Here is a 10718-nt window from a genome sequence, read left to right as displayed (position 1 = left end):
GACATTTGCATGGAAAAAAATACTGGAAGCAGCTTGGATAGGCTGGCAAGTTGGGTGTGGCAAGGTCTCAGGGAATCACCGGGGCAGGGCAACCAGTGTTAGCCAGATTGATAGAGACATATACATGGTAGCCACCTGTATCTACACGCCAGGACAGGGGAGGGCTCAACAAAAAATATAATGGATTCAGCCAGCACTTCTGTCTAGAAGAAAGATGCTCCTCTAGCTCTTACCCTGAAGCCAGACAATTCAGTTCCTCCTCATATGTCCCTGGTATCTTTCAAGCTGCTGCCTCAGCACTGGATAAGTGAGTTTGTCAGTGAGTAAGTCCATATGTGGGCCCTTTAAGAAGATTACTTGGGGCTCCAGCTGTCCTTTGTCTCAGCCACAATCTCTTCTGGTTTTCACAGTCAGAAGTTAAGGGAACTTCTCTTCCAAGTACTGGAATAAGGAGCCCAGTGTGGGCCTGAGACCCCTCACTCCTCCAGGGGGACCTTGTAGCTGAGAAAACCATCTCAATTTTTATCTACCACACACAAATGTGCAACTAGCTCATTCTGCATCTCCACTCCTCCTACTAGCCTCAAGGTGGTTTTTTTGTATGTTTTTAGTTATAGGACTTCCATTCAGCTAGACTTCAGGAGATTCTCAATTGTGGTTATTCTGTAATTTAGTTGAAATTTTGATGTGGTTGTGAGAAGAGGCAAACACAGCATTTACCTACTCGGCCATCTTGACCATTGTTTCTTTGGTTTGTTTTAATAAAGCATATCATGTAAGTTGCTAGAGATGTTGCACAATTATGTTTTGTTATCTGTGGCGAAAAAGAAAATGAGCAAGACATAAAGACAAAACTTTAAAACTCATGTTCTGTGTTTGATTATTAAACAACAATATCAAACTTAAATTTATCTGCAGAACTCTAAAAGCATCAGGCAACACCACAGAAAAAAGCAAGTTAACTTTCAACAAGGATGAATATCCATTTAATGATCAAAGCAAACCATTCTCCATAAACTTGAACGAAATCTGAACTGGAATTCATGCAATGACTTAATAAAAGATCTGGAGACACAGTTCACCATGTGATTGTGCATGGAAAATGTGGCGAAGACTGCTGGCACTTTTTTCTTCTTTTTGGCATAGAGTTGGACTACAGTTCCCAACCTACCTTTCCTTTATATGTGTTCATGTGACTGAGTTGTAGCCAATAGAATGTAAGCAAAAGTGTTCAGTGCCATGGCAAGGCCTGACCCAAAACACTTACATGCAAACATCTATGCCCGTCCCCTTCATTAATCCAAATATTAATACCAAGCATAAATTTATAAGGAAGTACTGAAGCTGACAAAGCCTTCATCAGTGTGGTCCCTTAAAATAGGAGCAGAGCTACTATTTTTCTGTTAAATAAAAAATTAAATAAAATTTTTGTTCTCTAAGCCATTATATTTGTTAGGGGTTAGAGAGTTAAAGGGGGCTATAGTTTCTGAAGCTTGGTATATTTTAATTAATACAAGCAATATCTATCATTCTGCTATACTGCTCACACTAGAAAAACAAATGTATAATATTATTCAGTGAGAATGCTAAGACAAACAGCTGTTAAATGAAAACAACTACAAAAATGAATTCCCACAATGAGATTTAATCAACACATATGTCTAAAAAGATCATGTTTTTACACAGGCATTTTATTTCCTGTCTTTTTGACTCTTAACAGGTGAAAAAAATGTTGAATCAATAGTAGATACTCAGAAAGTACTGAATGAATAAATAAATGAGTGAATGAGTGAGTGATTGAAGCAGTGCAGTGTTAGAAGACTTAAACAATGTCAGAAAACATAGTTTCACCAAATATTCTGCTATGACTTAACTATGTAAATTTAGATATTTTTTCTCTCTGAGCATTCATTAGCTTCTCTCCTATGAGATTATGAGGTTGGACTAAATTTCTCCAAGCTGGGAAATTGTGAGCCCTGTTTCTAAGGGTAACTGGGTCCTTCCAGTAACTAAATGAGAACATAAAAGGTCCAAGGTCACTATACCATAGTAATAGAGTTGTGCAGGTGGAGAGCCGAAGTCTCTTAGAATTCAGGACACAGTACGAGCTGCTTTTTCTGCTTCTGAGTGTTCTTGCCTAAGAACCTACAAAAAAAATCATAAAAGAGACTGTTAAAATCTAGAGGCCCAAAAAAGTATATAGTCTGAATTCCCTCACATTTCAGATAAATAAACATGAGGCCCCTGGAGGTTAAGTCACACAGCCACTCCACTCCACTCAGCCAAACCTAGAATTTAGGTTTCTGAACTCGCATCCCAGTGTACTTTCTTTGGATTCTCAAATAAAGAATATTCTTTATTTTATTCATTTCTTTACTTAGTTGGTTAAAAATATTTTGTGTTATTAAGACTTTAATACATCTTTTTATACCTCTGTCAACTGTGCAGTAGGCAACCAAATCAACTCCATTCTTTATTTTCCTTTTTAGTATGCATATTAAATATAATAAACAAAGTAATCTCAAAGTCTTCATGATATGCTTTTTAGGATGCCATTCTTCCTACTTGAGGGAGTATTTTTGTCTTTGCCCAAATCCACTATTTTTCAAGCTTTCCTCTACCAAACTTCACCAGGCTGATACCAACAACCCAGCCTTCAAATCCTGACATACAAATTTGCTGTAATTACTGGGTTAGTGTGGCTTTAACCAGCAAAGCAATAAATATTTTTAAAGAAATCAGTGTGAGAAATAAATGCTAGTGAGTGAGTCACATCTAAGTGAAATAATATCGCTCAGACAGAGTGAAGGATGCTGAAGGAAAGAGGTAACTTATAATTAGAAATTCTAATAGAGGGAGTTGACACAAGAAACAAAGAAGTGCAGCTAATTTGTTAGCCCATTCATTCATTCAATGAACACTTGCTAAATAGTAGAGACATAGCAGGCCCAGCAAAAGTAGAACAGGTACGTTAAAATGTAGCCTACCCCTGAGCTGCCCGCTGGTTAAAGGGAAAAAGTAGAGTTGTTGTTAAAATGCATTTAGTCCACTACTAACGCGCTCGCGCGCGCGCGCACACACACACACACACACACACACACACACACACACATCTGGTTCCTCTCTCCTTGGAAAATATGGCACCATGGGTAAGGAGGAGCATTTTTCCCATTTTGCCCTGGACAGTCCAAGTGTATGCCTGTTACCTTGGTGTAATTTTTAATAATGCCCTCTTTCATTTCAAAATTGTCTTAATTTAAATCGTGAATCATATGGCCATCTCACTTCCATGTTCCACGACAACGAAAATTGCTACAGGTCTTGGGAGCCAAGAGAGGCTATGGCTTCCATGTATTAAGGAAGATGGGGAAAAGTTATTTAGAGGAAGGGACATGTGCACTGAAAAGGAGTTATTCTAAACTAGATGAAAGCAAAGACTGTAAACAGACCACAGTGCTTTTTCAGTTTGACCTGAGTGAATAATGAGGTTTATGTAGAACTTCCTTTTTTCTAAATAAACTTCATTTTTTATAGCAGTTTTAGGTTCTCAGTAAAATCGAGCAGAAAGTAAAAGGAGTTACCATTTATATATCACTTGTCCCCCAGCAAGCATACCCTCTCCCACTATCAACATCTCCCACCAGAGTGGTACATTTGTTACAAATGATGAACCTACGTTGAAACATCATTATCGTCTAAGGACAGGCATAGTTTTTGTCCTCAAGATCTTAACTTCTAGTGTGGGAGACAGCCATTAAAACAAGTAATTGCACAAATAATTTAATAAGAAGGCGTGGATTGCCTGACAACAGCAGATGTGTAGAATATTAATTGTGCTAATATGCATTGAATAAGGTTGCAAGACTTAACCAATAAAAATAATGGATAATATTTTACATTAGGGTTCACATTAGGGTTCACTTTTAGTATTGTACATTCTGTACATTTTTACAAATGTATGGCATGTATCCATCATTATGGTATCATACATAATAGGGCCTTGTAAATATTCTGTATGACACTATAATGATTATCTAAGGTCATCTAGGTTTTCTAGTGTTATCATCTAGGAGTTTTATAGTTTTTAATTTTACATTTAGGTCTACTATTCATCTTGAGTTTTTTGTGTGTGCTTGAATGATTTGAAGGCTATGCCTAAATTTTTGCATGTGAATATTCAGTTCTTCCAGCACCATTTGTTGAAAAGCAATGTTTTATCCATTGTATTGCTTTTACCCTTGTCAAAGGTAAATTGAGTATGTTCATATAGATTTACTTCTGGGCTCTGTATTTTGTTCCATTGATCTATTTATCCATTTTTATATCAATAACACACTGCCTTGACTATTGTAGCTTTAGAGTAAGTTTTCAAGTCAGGTAGTGTCAGTCAGACTTTGTTCTTTTCTTTCATTAGTAACTAGTTATTCTGGGTCTTTTGCCTTTTCATACAAACTTTAAAATAAGAATTTGATTGAGATTGTGTTGAATCAGTAAATCAAGTTATGGACAATATTGAGTCTCTGTATTTATAACTATGGAATATCTCGATTTAGATTTTATTTGATTTCTTTGTGTAAATTTCATAAATCCTCTTATAGTGATCATGTATGTATTTTTTTTAGATTCATTTCTAAGTATTCATTTTTGAAATGTCAATGTATATGGTATCGTTTTTTAAATATTAAATTCCATTTGTTCACTGCTGATGTATGAGAAAGTGATTAACTTTTGTATATTAACCTTGTATCCTGCAACCTTGCTATATTGTTTATTTCAATTTTTAAGTCAGTTCCTTCAGATACTCTACATTACAATCATGTCATTTACAAACACAAATGGTTTTATTTCTTCCTTCTCAATTGTATATGTTTTATTTCCTCTTCTTGTCTTATTGCATTAGTTAATACTTCCAGTACTATGTTGAAAAGGAGTGGTGAAGGGAAACATCCTTGCCTTATTTGTGATCTTAGCAGGAAAGCTTCTAGTTTCTCACCATTAAGTATAATATTGGCTGTAGGCTTTTTGTAGATGTTTTTATCAAGTTGAGAAATTTCCCATCTATTTCTAGTTTCCTGAATAACCAGGTATTTTAACTGGGTATTAAAGTTTGTCAAATGTTTTCTATGCATCCATTGATATGGTTATGTAATTTTTCCCTTTAGCCTGTTGATGTGATGGAGTACATTAATTGATTTTCAAATGTTGAACAAGCCTTACATAACTGGAGTAAATCCTACCCGGTCGTGATGTATAATTCTCTTCATATATTGTTGGATTTGATTTGCTAAGATTTTTTTGAGGATCTTTGCTCAGATCTTCTCGAGGGATATTGGTCTGTAGTTTTCTTTTCTTATGATGTCTTTGGCTCAGTATTAGGATAATGTTAGCCTCATAGAATATTTTAGAAAGTATTCCCTCTACTTTTATCTTCTGAAAGATTGTAGAAAATTGGTATCATTTCTCCTTAAGTAGAATTGGTATCATTTCTCCTTCAGTAGAATTTACCTTCAAACATATCTGGCTGGGCCTGGTGTTTTCTGTCTTGAAAAGTTATTAATTATGGATTTAATTTCTGACATAGATTTAGGCCTATTCAGGTTTTTATTTCTTCTTGTGTGAGTTTTGGCATGTTATGTTTTTAAAGGAATATATCCATCTCATCTAGGTCATCGAATTTGTGGCCATAAAGCATTCCTTTAGTATCTTTTCGATACACATGTTCTCTGTAGCAATGTGTCCTCTCTCATTTCTGATATTAGTAATTTGTGTATTCTCCCTTTTTTTCTTAGTCTAAAAAGAACTTTATCAATTTTATTGATCTTTCAAAGAGCAATTTTTTGGTATTGATTTTCTATATTGATTTCTTTATCAATTTCACTGATGTCTGCTCTAATTTTTATTATTTCTTTTCTTCTGCTACTCTGGATTTAATTTGCTCTTGTTTTTATAGTTTCCTAAGGTGGAAGCTTATATCATGGAGTTTACATCTATTTTCTTTTCTAATATTTGCATTCATCGCTATAAATTTATCTATAAGCACTGCTTTCATTGCATCCCATGAATTTTGATAATTATGTTTTCATTTTCAGTTAGAAATCTTTTAAAATTTCTCTTGAGATTTCTTCTTTGACCCATGTGCTATTTGGAAGAATGTAGTTTAATCTCTGAGTATTTTGAAAAGTTCCAGGTATCTTTCTGTTATTGATTTCTAGTTTAATTCCATTGTGGTATGAACATTCATTGTATGGTTTCTATTATTTGAAATTTGTTAAGGAGCATTTTACAGCTCAAAATGTGGTTTATCATAGTGAATAGTCCATGTGATCTTGTGAAAGACATGCATTCTGCTGTTGTTGGATGAAGTAGTCTATAGATGTCAATCATGTACAGTTGATTGGTGGTAGTATTAAGTTCAACTATGCCCTTACTAATTTTCTGTCTGCTGGATCTGTCCATTTCTGATAGAGAGGTGTTAAAGTCTCCAACTATAATAGTGGATTCATCTATTTCTCTTTGCAGTTCCATCAGTTGTTGTCTCATGTATTTTAATACTGTCATTAGGCTTATACACATTAAGAATTATTATAAATAGTAATAATAATTGTAGTCCTGTGATTGGGTCTCAGATTTTAGTGAGTCTGTGTTCCTGGGCTATAAACTTCACAAGTGTTTCTTTGTTTTTTTCTTTTTCTTTTTCTTTTTTTTTTTAACCCTCTTGGTGGTACAAGATGGCTAAAGCCAGCTGGAGTTGAGTATTTCCCTTCCCCTAGGTCAGCTAGGTATCAATGATACCTCAGTAGATTAAGTTTTTATAGAATGACTTCTCTTGAAGGTAGTCTTTAAGAGAAACAGAATGCTTTGGCATAGATTAAAATGGTTATTTTTCTCCACCCTGTCAAAAGCCTGATCTTTTTTCTTGATCTTCCCTGTGAGAACGTGGTTGAGCTCCTGGAGTAAAACTCACAAAAGTATGAGGGCCACCCTATGACTGAGTTCCTTTGGAATTTTTCTCTCTCAAAGTTGTTCACACTCAGTCTCCAGCAATTCATCAATCCCAGTTCAGCTTTTCTTGTCCCGGTACTGGTTCCCATGGAAGTTCCTGCTCCTAGGTTTCTGTTCTTCAAGTTGTGATTTTTTTGTATCCACCTCTCCAATTTCAGGTGCAGAAGTTGGTCCTGTGCTCTTACTTCTCTAATGGATCTAAGAAGAGATATTGACTTTTTTGGTTTGTTCAGCTTTTTACTTGTTATTAAGATAGCATGATGATTTTTAAGCTTCTTATATGTTAGACCAGAAAACTTCCTTTTCAACATAATAACCATCATGGTCAAATGAAAGAGAGAGAGAGAGAGAAAATGTAAGTAGCCAGAGCTTGAGATGTGTCCCCTCTTGCTTGTCACTCACCTGTGGAGAATTGTTTGAGTCCAGTTTCATCTGTAAAAACAAAAAAAAAAAAAGAAAAAAAGAAAGAATAATTGATACCTAGTTTAGGAAATATATATTTGTACACACTTTGTACACACACACACACACACACACACACACACACACAGAGAGAGAGTACAAGATCTGGGTGAGTCATAGGTCTTCAATAACTATTAGTTCCTTCCCCCCTTCTTCTTTTCAGTTGCCTCAATAAATCACTTAATCTCCCTGAGGTTATTTCTTCATCATTCAGATGGGGATAACGATGTCTAAGCTTACAAACTCACAGGATTGTTTTGATAATCAAAGAGTGTATGATATCATACTTAAAAGAAAAATAAGAGGATAAGTTATTAAAGACAAGTCAAGAATATTAGCATCATCATAATAATTACTATTATTATTACAAATATTCAAGGCTGTGTCTGATTTACCTGTCTCTATGAAGTTTAACACTAAATTATAAAAGTCTTATATGACAGTCCAACCTGAGTTATTTTCCAAACAACTCAAGCTGGTCATTTACTTGCTTAAAAATATTATTTTTCTTCAATGATCAAATCTTTTTATCTCCAAGAATTTATATCTTGTGAAAATTTTTTCTGTTACCTTTCCTCAATTTTATAAGCCTATGTAGTAAACAGCTACAAACAAAAGGCTACAGTTCTCCCCCTCCCCACCCTAAGGTAGAGTCATTTAATCTTATATTCAAAAATGCCAATATTTTGCCCCCTCTCTATTCCCTGTCAATGAGGATGGTTTTGAGTGTCTAATGTGTAAACTACCAACAACTCCTCAAGACCAAGGGTATCACAGGGAACATTCGTAGCCTGTGCAAGTGGAAGGCAGAAAGACCTCAGAAATTGTTCAATGCTCTTCTCTACCACCCCTGTTTTATGAGTATTCCCTTCGATGCTTCCTATTTTCTAAAAGATTCCATTCAATATTTTTTCCTTCTCAGGCTTAAGCGATCTACTGTTTTTCCCCCAAATTACAAGATCTAAAAAGGTATGTTTATCTTACTACTTATTAACTTCCACACAACATTCTCCTGGAACACATTCCCTCAGATCTCTCTGTGTTTGCATGTTAAACCTCAAGGCATGCTACCACAGCCAGCAAATGCACTTCCTTTTCCTGCATCCTGTTCTGCTATTTTGAGTGAAAGAGCTGTGCTTTGTCAACTGATATTAAGCATCTTGCATAATTACTTGTTACTAAATTGTTGCCATTCGTGTGTTGTTCTTGAAAAAAAAAAATTCTCATTGCCCGATCTTGCATAGTCAGCAGCTTTCTTTATGGCTCGTTCATTACTGTCCTTGCATTAATCCTGTGCACTGTAATGCCTCCCCTGTATAAGGTTTCCCTTCTTCTTCATATAGTTTGCTTTTCACTGTAACTGCTGAGCGGCATAAATCAATACAATGCGCACCATAAACACCACAAGTGCTAACCCTGCCAATTGGCTCTCTTTAATTGGTTTCAGCTAAAAACCTGTAAACCTATTTGAAGTGAAAAGGCAGACAAATCAAAGGCAAGATGAATGACCTGAAAGCCCTGGCTGAGCCAGGGCTTGCGAGCTCCAACATGGTATTTTTCATCTCTGTCGTGTGTTTTTTCCATTTCTCTCTGAATCCTTTTTATTTCCCAGGTATTATGCTTTAGCGGCCTCTACCTTTATAATTACAGAAAGGAAGTATAACTACTCCAGAGGCTCCATGTGTATTTTAATGATTGTGCTCAAGGAGAAAGCAACTTGAAAAGAATAAATACTATACCCCCCCACACACACACACAATTAGTGGTATATTGACAATTTTCACGGTTACTGTCTTTACAAGTAAACCCAAGCCCTGATGAATTCTCTCTCAGATTTCACACACAAATGGCAGATTTGCTGAACATTTTTGTCACAGTGCTGAGTTTTAAAAACCTATGGCTTAGTTTGTTTCAAAATGCATTTACTCTTTGATTTGCATTGCTGCAGGGAGAACCTATGGTTCAAATAGTGTGCATTTGTTTATCTACAGTGACAACAGCCCCAGGTACTGCTCAGTTTCCAAAAGATTATCTTTCTGCTGAAGCTAACTGAGGTGATGGGTGAAGCCATTTCACTAGAGGGGTTCAAAGTCAAAGGTCTGTGGGAATGGCCTCTTCACTGAACTGGTACTGAGTTGGCGACAGACAGGGCACTTTCTTCCCTTTGCCTTAGGAAAATAATCTAGTCAAACAAATTACCTAGTTCAGGATCAGAGCCACTGAGACAGGGAGCTTTTCTAGAAGGTTCCAAATCGTGTCAAACATGCAGTGGTATTTGGAAAGGAAAGCTCATGTGTTCAACCAACAATAATTTAAAATGTGTGTTAAAGCGGCCACAGAGAAATCCCTTGGGTAGAAACATACCAAAAGATTGACACTCATGGAACGGTTTGTCAAACAGTAAAATACGTGCATGCGCACACACATGCACACACATGCACACACATGGGTACACATGCACACAGATACACACACACAACTTTGGAGAAAAGGAGCTTTTGTTGGGCATGTACTTCAAAGTGCAGGCTCTGTATCGATAGAGGGGCCATCTCTTCTTCGGCAGTTACCACATCTAAATTAGCATTTCAATAACACAATCCTTTCATCACACTCTTGAAACTACTTTTATCTTCCATTTTATTTAAACAGGGGCTGCAGCCAAATTTTATGAGAGGCTAGATGCTAAGGCAGCCCCGAACTCAATTCATAAATCTTACACCCAATTCAGGGAGCACAAATGCAGTCATCTGGCATGTTCGTTCAGATCTTTCTTTAGTGTTATTTTATGGTTCTCATTAGCAGTCCCCAAAATGCCACCGGCATAGTTTTCAGGGAGCACTGTGAGGCTGAATTTCTTTTCACATCCTCAGGATGAGGTTGATAGTATAAGGTAAGATCACTCCCACCTTGGGTTTAGATACATTTAGAAGGAAGATCCTGTTGGGGTGTTTTTAAACATAACTGGCTATGAGGGCATGCCTTTTGATCAAAGACTCAGATTATGATGCACAGAGCATCTTGTTTCATCACGTGTAGATCAAGGTAAAGTGTTTTTGAAGCAGAGAACCCCATTGTCCTGGCTCTGATTGAAGTCATCAACATTACCTTCCTGAGTTTTTGCCTCCTGCGACGGCACAGCAGCCCTTTCTTCTTAATCTTCTCTGTAGGTACCATGGGAACAACTCCACTGCCCCATCTTAGAATATCTTCAAAAATCTGTTTTCAAGCTGATGGCATATGGATTATTCCATGAT

General features: G+C 36.3%; 1 long non-coding RNA gene across 1 annotated transcript in view; it reads right to left on the bottom strand.

The window, feature by feature from the left end:
* Positions 1-1638: 1638 nt before the first annotated feature.
* The window catches only part of LOC107506938, an 83536-nt gene continuing 74456 nt past the window's right edge, over positions 1639-10718 (bottom strand). Inside the window, exons 5-6 of the long non-coding RNA XR_001596029.2 lie at positions 7405-7434; positions 1639-2145 (exon numbers count right to left, since the gene is read on the bottom strand). This is a non-coding gene — a long non-coding RNA (uncharacterized LOC107506938). The remainder of the gene's footprint in view (positions 2146-7404; positions 7435-10718) is intronic.

Source organism: Rousettus aegyptiacus, unplaced genomic scaffold (assembly GCF_014176215.1).
Source record: "Rousettus aegyptiacus isolate mRouAeg1 unplaced genomic scaffold, mRouAeg1.p scaffold_m13_p_7, whole genome shotgun sequence".
NCBI lineage: Eukaryota > Metazoa > Chordata > Mammalia > Chiroptera > Pteropodidae > Rousettus > Rousettus aegyptiacus.
This window is presented reverse-complemented; position numbering and strand designations above follow the sequence as displayed.